Consider the following 14,748-nt stretch of genomic DNA (forward strand, 5'->3'; position numbering starts at 1 on the left):
TGTGTTTTTGTTATATGTTTGGGTAGGCCAGGGTGTGACATGGGTTTATATGTTGTGTTTCGTATTGGGGTTTGTATTATTTGGGATCGCGGCTGATTAGGGGTGTGGTATAGGCTTGGCTGCCTGAGGCGATTCTCAATTAGAGTCAGGTGCTTATCGTTGTCTCTGATTGGGAACCGTATTTAGGCAGCCTGAGTTTCGCTTTGTATTTCGTGGGTGTTTGTTCCTGTCTCTGTGTTGTAGTCACCAGATGGGCTGTAATTAGTTTCACGTTCCGTTCTGTTGTTTTTGTATTTAGATTCAGTTATTTCATGTACCACGATTCTTTCATTAAATTCATTAATAACCTACACTCTGCATTTCGGTCCGACTCTCTTCTTTCAACAGACGAACGCCGTTACAGAAACACCCACCGCTCACGGACCGAGCAGTGTGTAAACTGGCAGGATCTAAAGGAGGATGTTATGGACGGTAGAGGCATGGAGTATACGACGTGGGAAGAAATCGACAGGTGGGCGGCCGACCCAGTGAGAGTGCAGGCGCCCGCCTGGGATTCGCATCAGCAGTGCGAAGAGGGCTATAGACGAATGGAGTCTAAAAGGAAAACACGGCGACGCAGAGCGAAAACCGAAAGTAACCCCCAAATATTTATTGGGGGAGAGCGCAGAGAGAGAGAGTGGCTGAGTCAGGAGTCAGACCTGAGCCTACTCTCCCTGTTAATTGTGAGGAGCAGCAATATAAGGACTTCTGGTCTTGGGAGATGATAGACGGAAAAGGACCCTGGGCTCAGCCTGGAGAATATCGCCGTCCCAAGGAAGAAATAGATGCTAGATGTGGATAAAGCGGAGAGGCGCTGGTATGAGGAGGCAGCACGGCGACGCGGTTGGAAGCCGGAAAAGCAGCCCAAAAGAAATATTGGGGGGAGGCTAGAAGGGAGAATGGTTATGCCAGGTAGGAGACCTGCGCAAACTCCCTGTGCTCACCGTTGGGCTAGAGATGCCCAGGCACCGTGTTATGCCCAGGCACCGTGTTATGCTAAGGAGCGCACGGTGTTTCCAGTGTGGGTGCAGAGCCAAGTGCAGCACATACCAGCCCTTCCTATTGGCCGGGCTAGAGTGGGCATCGAGCCAGGTAAGCTTGGGCAGGCTCGGTGCTCAAGAGCTCCAGTGCGCCTGCACGGTCCGGTCTATCGAGGGCCACCTCCACACACCAGTCCTCCGGTAGCAGCTCCCCGCACCAGGCTTCCTGTGCGTGTCCTCGATCCAGTACCACCAGTTCCAGCACCATGCACCAGGCCTCCAGTGCGCCTCGCCGGTTCAGCGCAGCCAGCGCTTTTCTCTCCTGCGCTGCCGGAGTCTCCCGCCTGTTTAGCGCAACCAGATCCTTTCTCCTGTGCTGCTGGAGTCTCCCGTCTGCCCAGCGCCGCCAGTGCTCCCAGTCTGCCCAGCGCCGCCAGTGCTCCCAGTCTGCCCAGCGCCGCCAGTGCTCCCAGTCTGCCCAGCGCCGCCAGTGCTCCCAGTCTGCCCAGCGCCGCCAGTGCTCCCAGCGCCGCCAGTGCTCCCAGTCTGCCCAGCGCCGCCAGTGCTCCCAGTCTGCCCAGCGCCGCCAGTGCTCCCAGTCTGCCCAGCGCCGCCAGTGCTCCCAGTCTGCCCAGCGCCGCCAGTGCTCCCAGTCTGCCCAGCGCCGCCAGTCAGCCCAGCGCCGCCAGACAACCAGTCTCTTCCAGATCCGCCAGACAACCAGTCTCTTCCAGATCCGCCAGACAACCAGTCTCTTCCAGATCCGCCAGACAACCAGTCTCTTCCAGATCCGCCAGACAACCAGTCTCTTCCAGATCCGCCAGACAACCAGTCTCTTCCAGATCTGCTTGTCAACCTGAATCTTCCAGTTCCGCCAGCCAGCCAGGATTTACCGGAGCCTATTACCTGCCTGAGCTTCCTCTCAGTACTGGGCTTCCCCTCAGTCCCGGGCTGCTTCTGTCCCGAGCTGCCCCTCTGTCCCGGGCTGCCCCTCTGTCCCGGGCTGACCCTCTGTCCCGGGCTGACCCTCTGTCCCGGGCTGCCCCTCTGTCCCGGGCTGCCCCTCTGTCCCGGGCTGCCTCTCTGTCCCGAGATGCCCCTCTGTCCCGAGCTGCCCCTCTGTCACGAGCTGCTCCTCAGTTATGTGGGGATCTGAGTGAGGACTATTAGGCCATGGTCGGCGGAGAGGGTGGATTATCCCAGGACGCGAAGGGGAGGAACTAGGACATTTATGGAGTGGGGTCCACGTCCCGAGCCAGAACCGCCACCATGGACAGACGCCCACCCGGACCCTCCCTATGGAGGTGCCCGGGAGTCCGCACCTATGCTCATTGTATTTTGTGTTTTTGTTATATGTTTGGGTAGGCCAGGGTGTGACATGGGTTTATATGTTGTGTTTCGGGGGTTTGTATTATTTGGGATCGCGGCTGATTAGGGGTGTGTTAGGCAGCCTGAGTCAGGTGCTTATCGTTGTCTCTGATTGGGAACCGTATTTAGGCAGCCTGAGTTTCGCTTTGTATTTCGTGGGTGTTTGTTCCTGTCTCTGTGTTGTAGTCACCAGATAGGCTGTAATTAGTTTCACGTTCCGTTCTGTTGTTTTTGTATTTAGATTCAGTTATTTCATGTACCGCGATTCTTTCATTAAAGTCATGAATAACCTACACGCTGCATTTCGGTCCGACTCTCTTCTTTCAACAGACCAACGCCGTTACAACTTTGACTCAAGTATGACTTTTTCCACCACTGCCCATTATACTGTATAGCGCTATCACTTTTCTCTATTCCACTGCAGTTGTAAATGACCTACACTAAAAATATGCCACAAAGATGTTTACCTCCAGCCTACTCTTAGTAGGCGACCTTTGGTAAGTGTTTAGACTGGTTATAAGTATCCTTCAACCACACAGCTGCATACATCGTGGATAAAAGACATAAAATGTAGAGGAGACACCTGATGAGTGTGTGGAGTGTAGATAGAAGAGACAACGCTCTGAGCTATCCCTCCTAGATTCAGGGACTGCTTCTGCTACTAGTACCACTGTATCTGATCAGCACCATGGCTTCAACAAAGTTAAAGTTTTTAGATATTTATTCATTTCACCTTTATTTAACCAGGTAGGCCAGTTGAGAACAAGTTCTAATTTACAACTGCGACCTGGCCAAGATAAAGCAAAGGAGTGCGACAAAAACAACACGAGTTACACATGGGAGAAACAATCGTACAGTCAATAACACAATAGAAAAATCTGTATACAGTGTGTGTATGTGAAATAAGGAGGTAAGGCAATAAATAGGCCAATAGTGGCGAAGTAATTAAAATGTAGCAATTTACACTGGAGTGATATATGTGCAGATGAGGATGTGCAAGGAGAAATAATGGTGTGAACAAGAGCAGAAAAAAAATATGGGGATGAGGTAGGTAGTTGGTTGGTTGGATGGGATATTTACAAATGGGCTGTGTACAGCTACAACGATCGGTAAACAGCTCTGACAGCAGACGCTTAAAGTTAGTGAGGGAGATATAAGTCTCCAACTTCAGTGATTTTTGCAATACATTCCAGTCATTGGCAGCAGAGAACTATAAGGACAGTCTGCCAAAGCAGGTATTGGCTTTTGGGGTGACCAGTGCAATATACCTGCTGGAGCGTGTGCTACGGGTGGGTGTTGCTATGGTGACCAGTGAGCTGAGATAAGGTGGAGATTTACCTAGCAAAGACTTATAGATGACCTGGAGCCAGTGGGTTTGGCGACGAATATGTAGCGAGGACCAGCCAACGAGAGCATATAGGTTTCAGTGGTGGGTAGTAAGTATATGGGGCTTTGATGGTAACAAAACAGTACTGAATGCTCCCTTTAAACCTCACCTTCTGAACAGGACAACATTTCAAGAGGAGCAAGACATGATGGATCCGTTTGCCTGTTTTTTTCCAGCACATCGCTTCAGGGAAAATATATATTTTTCAGATTTTTTGTCGTTATTTTTCACTTCTCTGGTGATGAACCTACTCATTGGATTGATGACACCTTTCCACACTTTGTTACATTTTCAGCTGATATGTGGTCTTTTGCATATCTTCATTGCAGCATTAATTGTCTTGCACTCTCTTCTGCTCCAACGTACTGTGACTACCGGGGTGGTGAATGGAACATTTTATTATTATATGTACCATCCTTTGGAGCGTTCAGATGACTGTGGCCCTCATGGAAATAGAAAGATGTGTTTATTTGCTACAGCATCCACTACCTGAGCATAATGACATCCAGGCATGTGTGGCTTGCCTTGGGGCTAGTCTGGGTACTGAGTGCCACTGTTGGTAATAATCACTGGTGCAGCTCAACATGGGACACACATGGTGCATTTAATAGAGCCACTGCAGGGCTGCTATGTAAGCCTAGAATTGTGAGAGCATCTGTGAGCTTTAGTCCTGTGCAAGAGGCACTGTTCCATGGCCCTCCCATCATCACCCCAACTCTTTCAATCTGAATTACTTGCCTCTGTTTTGTGCGTATGTACAATGAGGCACGCAGGGCTGTTGTGGCCCTCCAACAAGACAACCACCGTGCTCGTAGAACTGTAACCTTCGACCTCTGTATGTTTCTACTGCAGCTGGTGCCAATAATCTACGGTCTTACCGGTCTGCAACTACACGAGCAAACTCTGCCCCTTCACTTGTCTCAACACATTGTTTGTGTTACTCATGGTGCACCAACCCTGTCGTCTATACCATCCGTAACCAAGAGGTGAGGTGTGCACTGATACATCTGTGCCAAAGAAGGCAGGTGGAAAGAGCATTCAGGAAGAGGAGGATGAGGGGGGGGGCAGTATTCAGGAGGATGAGTCCAACAGGAGAGAGAAGAGGACCACAGAGGGATGGGGTGGGGCAGGAGGGGAGCAAGAGACTGCAACCAGACCCCTCTGTCCTTCCTCCTCCTTTCTCTCTGGTTGATGTGTGACTCACTGATCTGACTGCAGGACAGTTGGGAAGACAGTTAAACTAATTGGATATTTTATGTGTTCACATGTGCTAGTTTTCACTGGATGTGTTTTGGGACCCATTTAAAGGATCATGTCGGTATTTTACAACGTTAGATGGTTCATTACCCTGTAATTAGTCTATGAGCCAGGAAAAACTGTAATCCATGTCTCGTATTTCTTTAAACAGCCACTACACACATTTCAGCTAACTTTAACCACCGCTAGATAAAAACCAATAGGAGTGATGGGGCAACTGTGTTTATCCTAGCTCATAGACTACTTTCAGTGTAAGAAACCATCTTACATGAGGTTAATAATGAATACATCCTCTTAAACTATGTTTCAACATCTCACTATGTGTGCTTGTAATAAGTTAACATGTTTGAGGTGTGTTTTCAGTTTTCACATCAGTGCTATTGGTCACTGGATATGTTTTAGGATGTACATGTGAATTGGAAGATGTTTTTGTGTTGCTTTCAGGTTTGGGGTCAATTAAATTTGAATTCCAGTCAATTCAGAAAGTAAACCAAACTCCAATTCAAAATGTTCCTAATTGAAAATAATTGGAATTTCAGCATCCATCCTGAATTGACTGGAATTGAAATGGGATTGATCCCAACCCTGGGGCCCTTCCTCTTTTGTTCTCTAGTGCTCCTCTATTGTTCCTCAAGCAAGGGGGGAGGCCGATGACATCACAGATTCTCATACATTTTCATTGAACCTTTATTTAACTAGGCAACTCAGCTAAGAAGTCATTCTTATTTATTATGACGGCCTACCCCGGCCAAACCCTAACCTGGACGACGCTGGGCCAATTGTGCGCCGCCCTATGTGACTCCCAATCACGGCAGTTATGATACAGCCTGTGATAGTATTTTTTATGTAACATATTTAGGAAGATAAGACAGTGGGATAATCTACATGTTGATATGTAGATGTGCTGGTGCTCTCTTGCTTTTATCATTCTGATTTATCTTTTTTATACTGCTTTTGTTGTGTTTTTATATTCATATGTTACATTTATAATTTATTTTCTGCCTCAAAATTCTAAATCTATAATGACTGAAATATGAACATTTTCTTAACAGGTACAGTACAAAGATGAAGCAATACAACGTCTACCAATGTATATTAGTCTAGTGACAACCATATTATGGTGAGTACAAAAATAAGGACATTTAGAATTATTCCTTCTGTCACGACTTCCGCCGAGGTTGGCTCTCCTGCCCGTTCAGGCTGTGCTCGGCGGTCGTCGTCACCGTCCTATTAGCCACTACCGATCCCTTTTCGGTTATCTGTTGGTTTTGTCTGATTGTTTTCACCTGTGTGTTAGTTAATTAGTATCTGTAATTAATGTAGGTTGTCCCGCCCTTGTTTTGTGCGGGATTGTTTGTTTTTGTCATTTCATTTCGTCAGTCGGTGTTTTATTTCTCCGGTTTGTCTGTTATTCCTGTTTTGGATATTTTTCACCCTGTTTGTATTTTGGGTTGTCCGTGTTTATTTTTGTTCACCGGAGAATCAACCTCTATTCAATATTTACTCTCTGCGCCTGATTCCACCCACCTTGACTAGTCGTGACAGAATCCCGCACCACCCATGGAATCAGCAGGAGCAGCAGCGTCTCCTCTCCCATCGATGGAAGAGAGGGTCCTACATCATACCAGTGTGATTCACTGGATTGGTTCTGCTATGGACCAAATGATGGAGAGAATGGATCGATGGGAGAGGAGTGGCCTCCCCACCTCATCTCTAGCAACCCCTTCTCCAGCACCTCCTGTTTCTGCGACCACATATGGCTCTGGCGCTCTTCGGCTGACACTCCCACGGGAGTTTGACGGATCGGTGCCTGGGTGCCAGGGTTTCCTCCTTCAACTGGAATTATACCTGGCTACCGTGCGTCCTGCTCCCTCTGGAGAGGAGAGCGTGCTCGCCCTCGTCTCCTGCTTGACTGGGCGAGCCCTCGAGTGGGTCAACGCAGTGTGGAATGGTCCGGACTCGGCTAAGGATAATTACCCAGAGTTCACCCGCCGATTCCGAGCTGTTTTTGACCATCCACCCGAGGATTGGGCGGCGGGTGAATGGCTGTTTCACCTGCGTCAGGAGACGAGGAGCGTACAGGATTTTGCCCTAGAGTTTAGGACGTTGGCAGCAGGAGCAGGATGGAACGACAGGACCTTGATTGATCATTTTAGATGTAGTCTCAGGGAGGACGTCCGCAGGGAGCTGGCATGTCGGGACACAACATATTCACTGGATGGACTTATCGATCTGGCTTTCCGTCTCGACAACCTGCTGGCTGCTCGCGGGCGTTCGGATCAGGTCCTGTCGTTTCCAATCCCCAGCCCCCCTGATCCTATCCCTATGGAATTAGGAGGTACGGCTTCGAGGGGGACCGGAGGAGGAGTGTCCTCCTGCACCAGTTGTGGTCGACGAGGGCACACGTCCGACCGGTGCTGGAGGAACTCGTCTAGGAGTCGGGAGGACAGGCAGAACACTGCTCGATCACCCCAGGTGAGTAAGCACCAAACTCATTCAGAGCTTCCTGTCGGTCATGTGTTTGTATTGATTTCTTTCCCTGGGGTTTCCCCCTCTCTACAGCATAAAGCGCTAGTCGATTCAGGCGCAGCTGGGAATTTTATGGATCGTGGGCTTGCATTAAGGCTAGGGATTCCCCTGGTGTCGTTAGATCAACCTTTCCCGTGCACTCCTTAGATAGCCGACCATTAGGGTCAGGAGTAATTAGGGAGGCTACGGTGCCGCTGGACATGGTAACGCAGGGTGATCATAAGGAGCAGATTAGCCTGTTCCTTATAGATTCACCTGCGTTTCCAGTGGTGTTGGGGTTCCTGGTTAGCTCAACACAGCCCGGTGATTTTCTGGCGACAGGGGGCTCTTAAGGGGTGGTCAGAGGAGTGTTCAGGTAGGTGTATAGGAGTTGCCGTTGGTGCGACTACGGTGGAGAGTCCAGACCAAGTTTCCACCGTGCGCATTCCCTCTGAATATGCCGATTTGGCTATCGCCTTCAGTAAAGGGAGGGCGACCAAATTACCACCTCATCGTTGAGAGGACTGCGCGATAAACCTTCTGGAAAACGCTGCACTTCCTAGGAGTCACGTTTATCCATTGTCCCAGGAGGAGACAGTTGCAATGGAAACATATGTTTCCGAATTGCTGGGACAGGGGTACATTCAGCCCTCCATATCACCCGTCTCCTCAAGCTTCTTTTTTGTGAAGAAGAAGGATGGAGGTCTGCGTCCGTGTATTGATTATAGAGGTCTAAATTCCATTACAGTGGGGTTTAGTTACCCACTACCTCTCATCGCTACGGCAATGGAATCATTTCACGGGGCGCAATTCTTCACAAAACTGGACCTGAGGAGCGCGTATAATCTGGTACGTATTCGGGGAGGAGATGAGTGGAAAACCGCATTTAGTACTACTTCTGGTCATTATGAGTACCGCGTCATGCCATACGGTTTGAAGAATGCTCCAGCCGTTTTCCAATCCTTCGTAGATGAGATTCTCCGAGACCTGCTCGGGCAGGGAGTGGTAGTGTACATTGATGACATCTTGATCTATTCTGCCACACGCGCGGCGCATGTGTCTCTGGTGCGTAAGGTACTTGGGCGACTACTGGAGCATGACCTGTATTGCAAGGTCCTGGGGCATCGTATTTCCACCTCCGGGGTGGTAATGGAGGATGATCGCGTTACAGCCGTGCGTAATTGGCCGACTTCGACCACGGTGAAAGAAGTGCAGCGGTTTTTAGGATTTGCCAATTACTACCGGAGGTTTATCCGGGGTTTTGGTCAGGTGGCTGCTCCCATCACCTCACTGCTGAAGGGAGGACCGGTGCGTTTGCGCTGGTCAGCAGAGGCGGGCAGGGCTTTCAGTCGTCTGAAGGAGCTGTTCACCAATGCGCCCGTGTTGGCGCATCCGGATCCCTCTTTAGCGTTCATAGTGGAGGTGGATGCGTCCGAGGCTGGGGTTGGAGCCGTGCTGTCCCAACGCTCGGGCGTGCCATCCAAACTCCGCCCGTGTGCTTTCTTTTCGAGCAAGCTCAGCCCAGCGGAGCGAAACTATGATATGGGGGACCGGGAGTTGTTAGCTGTAGTCAAGGCTCTGAAGGTGTGGAGACATTGGCTTGAGGGGGCTAAATACCCTTTTCTCATCTGGACTGACCATCGTAATCTCGAGTACATCCGGGCAGTTTACCCTCACATATCGGCCAGGCTCCCAAAACACCAAAGCTGACGCACTGTCTCGCCTCTATGATACAGAGGAACTGTCAGTAGAGCCAACTCCAATCATTCCACCGTCATGTCTTGTGGCACCGGTGGTATGGGAGGTAGATGCTGAGATAGAGAGGGCCTCATGCTCAGAGCAAGGCTCCTCGGCACCTACCTAGAGGGAAATTACAACCCCTCCCCGTTCCACAACGGCCGTGGACACATTTATCGGTGGATTTTCTTACCGACCTTCCCCCGTCCCAGGGAAGTACTACGATCCTGGTCGTTGTGGATCGGTTTTCTAAGTCCTGTCGTCTTATTCCGTTACCCGGTCTTCCTACGGCCCTGCAGACTGCTGAGGCTTTGTTTACCCATGTCTTCCGGCACTATGGGGTGCCTGAGGACATCGTCTCTAATCGGGGTCCCCAATTCACGTCCAGAGTGTGGAGGGCGTTTATGGAGAGACTGGGGGTCTCGGTCAGCTTAACCTCAGGTTTTCACCCCGAGAGTAATGGGCAGGTGGAGTGCGTTAACCAGGATGTGGGCAGGTTTCTGCGGTCCTACTGTCGGGACCGGCCTGGTGAGTGGGCAAGGTATGTTCCATGGGCCGAACTAGCCCAGAACTCCTTACGCCACTCCTCTACTAACTTGTCTCCTTTTGAGTGTGTGTTAGGTTACCAGCCGGTCCTGGCTCCATGGCATCAGTCAGACCGAGGCTCCTGCGGTGGAGGAATGGGTACAGCACTCCAAGGACACCTGAAAAGCCGTTCAGGACCCATTTACGGTTAGCGGGAGAACGGCAGAAGAGGAGCGCTGACCAGCACCGCAGTGAGACCCCCGTATTTGCACCGGGGGACAGGGTCTGGCTCTCGACCCGAAACCTGTCCCTCCGCCTGCCCTGTCGGAAGCTGGGGCCGCAGTGTGTGGGACCGTTCAAAGTCCTGAGGAGAATAAACGAGGTGTGTTATAGGTTACAACTTCCTAGGTATTACCGTATTAACCACTCGTTTCATGTGTCTCTCCTCAGGCCGGTGGTGGCTGGTCCCCTGCAAGAAGGTGAGGTGTCTGAGGTCCCTCCGCCCCCTCTGGACATCGATGGGCCCCCGGCGTATACAGTTTGAGGCATTCTGGATTCTAGACGCCGGGTGGGGGGCCTACAGTACCTCGTGGACTGGGAGGGGTACGGCCCGGAGGAGAGATGCTGGGTTCCGGTGAGGGACATTTGGACCCTTCTCTCCTGATAGAATTCCACCGCCTCCACCCGGATCGCCCGGCACCTCGTCCTCCGCCGGGGGGGGAGGGGGTACTGTCACGACTTCCGCCGAGGTTGGCTCTCCTGCCCGTTCAGGCTGTGCTCGGCGGTCGTCGTCACCGTCCTATTAGCCACTACCGATCCCTTTTCGGTTATCTGTTGGTTTTGTCTGATTGTTTTCACCTGTGTGTTAGTTAATTAGTATCTGTAATTAATGTAGGTTGTCCCGCCCTTGTTTTGTGCGGGATTGTTTGTTTTTGTCATTTCGTTTCGGCAGTCGGTGTTTGTGTTTTATTTCTCCGGTTTGTCTGTTATTCCTGTTTTGGATATTTTTCACCCTGTTTGTAGTTTGGGTTGTCCGTGTTTATTTTTGTTCACCGGAGAATCAACCTCTATTCACTATTTGCTCTCTGCGCCTGATTCCACCCACCTTGACTAGTCGTGACACCTTCCAGTAAAATAAATAAGTAAACACACACCCAAAATAGTTCAGACGTTCAATAATTGGGGGTATAGACTTTATTTTTATATTATTCCTGCAACCCAGTGATAGGTGCAACTTTGTTATTACGGAAGCTTACCACCATAATCTAAATGAAGACACTTCCCTCATTTAATCCTTAAAGGTTCCATTTCTCCAGCCACATCCCTCAGCTGTTTAACAAAACAATGATGGGGTGGCAACTTTGTTGTTGTTTTGAACTACAGATTGCCCCTTTAACCACTGAAACACTCCACTTCAAGATGTATGCTTATTATACAATATAGAAGTGGGTTATTTGACTTCACACAGCAGTGCCACACCACGTAGTATCCAGTACTCAGGCGGTGCAGCAGTCCTCAGTTCCACAGCAGCAATGTAATTCAGGTCCATCCTTACAGGCTTCTTATATATGGGACAGGAGTATAACTGGGCATCCTTGACACCTGAAATGACCACAGCAACGATAAACATCCATTACTTATACACAATGATCACATGACTTTCTTTTTCACTGCATGTTGTCCATTCAGTAGGTCTGAAATACTGTAACCATTAAAGACCACATTGTTATTGACCTAAAAGTGAAATATCATACCCACTGACATATTCAACATATAATGTATAGATGAAAACAACAAGCAGCTGAATGAGATACTGTTCAATGAGTCTCCAGGAAGTTACAGTAACTACTGACTACAGCACTCACCATTGTTTTCAGCATACATCCTGACTACAGGCATCATCTCAAACAACACTTTGGGTTTAGAGTCGATGAGTTTGCAGTTCCTCCTGTCCCAGCCCGCCCCCTCCAGATAGAGGCCGTACACATACACCCCCTCAGAGGGTGGCTGAGTGATGTCATCCTTCATCCACTTGGTCACCTCGTTGCACAACACCATACGGTCTAGGGCCCAGCCCTTGTTTGCACGAGTGATCTCCTACACACACAAAAACAGAGTAATATCGACTGGCTTTGTCTTTGTAGCTTCATGATCAACTATGACTGTGTAGTGTGTGCAACCTCTAAATATAACCTCAGTGGCCTAGCCAAGTCTGTAAGTATGTTCAATTGTGATTGCATTAGAATGTGTGAATGTGCCATCTGTACCTGTCTCATAGCAGTTAGGAAGCCCTGTGGGTTAAAGAACCCGGTCATCCAGAAACAGTTAGGCCGTCCTTCAAAGATCCACGCCTGGAACTGACGGTTCCTATCCAGCAACTCAGTAAACCAGAACCCTAGAGTGCTGGAGGCCCATGACGCCTAGAACACAGAAGTAGAATATAGAACACGGAATAGATTCGTAGAAAACTGAATAAACGTGTACTCAAGAGGCAGTAATAAACGTACCTTCTTCCAACGTGAGGGGATGCGTGCGTCATACATGCAGTCCAGCGCATCCCGTAGGTTCTCACTCATGATGATGGTGCCGTCGATGGCCAGTTTGAGGTCGGTCAGCGTGTTCCTGACCAGCACGATGACCCTCTGCATGCGGTCTATCTCCTGACGCAGGAAGATGTGCATGGGCTGGAGCAGACCCATCGTCTGGAGCCTCTCTCTCACCTGCATATATTGAAAACATGCTCTTGTGAAATTACGCTTTAAATAAACGTTGATTTGATTCTTAACATACTGGAATGCAAATGCATAACACAGTTCTGAACATTAAAAAGTAAACCTCTATTGCAGTAAAAACATTATCTTCAAAGTGCATCTCACTGCACTATGGGTTATATTAATGAAATTAATTTTATTGCATGGGTTATTGTTAGATGGCTTGGCGTCATCCTGCAAGAGTTTTTTTTAACAATCTACCTTGCTGCAGCAAGGTATTATGGGAAATACTATTTTTAATGGCCAGCACAGTATTAATCATGGGTGATTATTTCCATTAGGGTTAGCTAAATCCAAACCCGTGCTACTCACTTCAAACGGTACATAGTCTGGAGGTAGTTTCTCCAGCATGTCGTCAGCCAGCCTGGCCACAATGGCCTCCCTGGTCTCCCCTCCACCACTGGAGCTGTCCTTAGGCTGAATGGACAGGATGGTGTCCAGGACGTCTTTGGCCAGCTTGCTCTGATATGTTATGTCAGCATTGGGGTGCAGGCCAAACACCTCTGGTGTGTCGTAAGCCGGTAGGCCCTGCAGGGGAAAATACATAGAGTCTGCATGTCTGTGCATTACCAATCTACAGTAAACCGTGGAATGCATTGTGGATATTTCATAAGGTGTTATAAGTGCTTATAATGCATTATGAACAAGGTATTAATGGGAAGTGTTACCAAATGTCTCAATGCCTCACATAATGTATACAGCACACATCTTCATGTAGTCTGACTACATTAATTAAATATAATGTTACACAGCACTGTAAACTGCAGGAGAGACTGAGTGTGAAAAATGGACTGACCTGAATGTATGTCAGATATTGGTCCAAGTTGGAACACTTGGGAATGCTGTAGCCTTTGTAGAAATAGAAGTCAGGTCCAAACATGTTTTCACTGAACCAGACCTTGGCGAAGGTGTTGAGCAGACGCTTGTCATAGTCGTCTGTCACCCTACCGCCATACTGGATCTCCCCGATCATGTAGCGCACTGTATTCCAGGATACACCCTGGGGAGACGTCAGACTACCATCAACACAGGAACAGACACATCTTACATAGGAAGACATGTAGCAGTACTAACAGTAGAAGTAAAGATAGAGCTTTACTTAGTTACAGCAGGAGCTGCACCTACCTTCTTGATGTCCATGTCGTCCAGGTGGTTCTGAACAAACTGCACGGTGGCGTTGAAGTCAGCCTGGTTGAACTCGTAGGGGATGTTCCAGCCCAGTGGGCCGTATTTACGCCTCTCCTGGACCGTAGAGTGGAGGAACACCACCCCATACAGCATGGGCCTCCACTGGACCATGTTACTGACATCCAGCAGGTCCTGGTTAATGCCTGGAGCAACAAACAAGAAGCTAGGGTTAGGATTAAGGCTACGGTTGAACTGGGATGTGGACGTGAATCTAGGGTTAGGGTTGAACTGGGATGTGGGCGTGAATCTAGGGTTAGGGTTGAACTGGGATGTGAACTGGGATGTGGACGTGAATCTAGGGTTAGGGTTGAACTGGGATGTGGACGTGAATCTAGGGTTAGGGTTGAACTGGGATGTGGACGTGAATCTAGGGTTAGGGTTGAACTGGGATGTGGACGTGAATCTAGGGTTAGGGTTGAACTGGGATGTGGACGTGAATCTAGGGTTAGGGTTGAACTGGGATGTGGACGTGAATCTAGGGTTAGGTTGAACTGGGATTGAACTGGGATGAACTGGGATGTGGACGTGAATCTAGGGTTAGGTTGAACTGGGATGTGGACGTGAATCTAGGGTTAGGGTTGAACTGGGATGAAATCTAGGGTTAGGGTTGAACTGGGATGTGGACGTGAATCTAGGGTTAGGGTTGAACTGGGATGTGGACGTGAATCTAGGGTTAGGTTGAACTGGGATGTGGACGTGAATCTAGGGTTAGAGTTGAACTGGGATGTGGACGTGAATCTAGGGTTAGGTTGAACTGGGATGTGGACGTGAATCTAGGGTTAGAGTTGAACTGGGATGTGGACGTGAATCTAGGGTTAGAGTTGAACTGGGATGTGAATCTGGGTTAGGTTGAACTGGGATGTGGAAATCTAGGGTTAGGTTGAACTGGGATGTGGACGTGAATCTAGGGTTAGGTTGAACTGGGATGTGGACGTGAATCTAGGGTTAGGGTTGAACTGGGATGTGGACGTGAATCTAGGGTTAGGGT

General features: G+C 49.2%; 1 pseudogene; it reads right to left on the reverse strand.

Moving 5' to 3' along the window:
* Positions 1-10,989: 10,989 nt before the first annotated feature.
* The window catches only part of LOC123997315, a 141,041-nt pseudogene continuing 137,282 nt past the window's right edge, over positions 10,990-14,748 (reverse strand).

Source organism: Oncorhynchus gorbuscha, linkage group LG15 (genome assembly GCF_021184085.1).
Source record: "Oncorhynchus gorbuscha isolate QuinsamMale2020 ecotype Even-year linkage group LG15, OgorEven_v1.0, whole genome shotgun sequence".
NCBI lineage: Eukaryota > Metazoa > Chordata > Actinopteri > Salmoniformes > Salmonidae > Oncorhynchus > Oncorhynchus gorbuscha.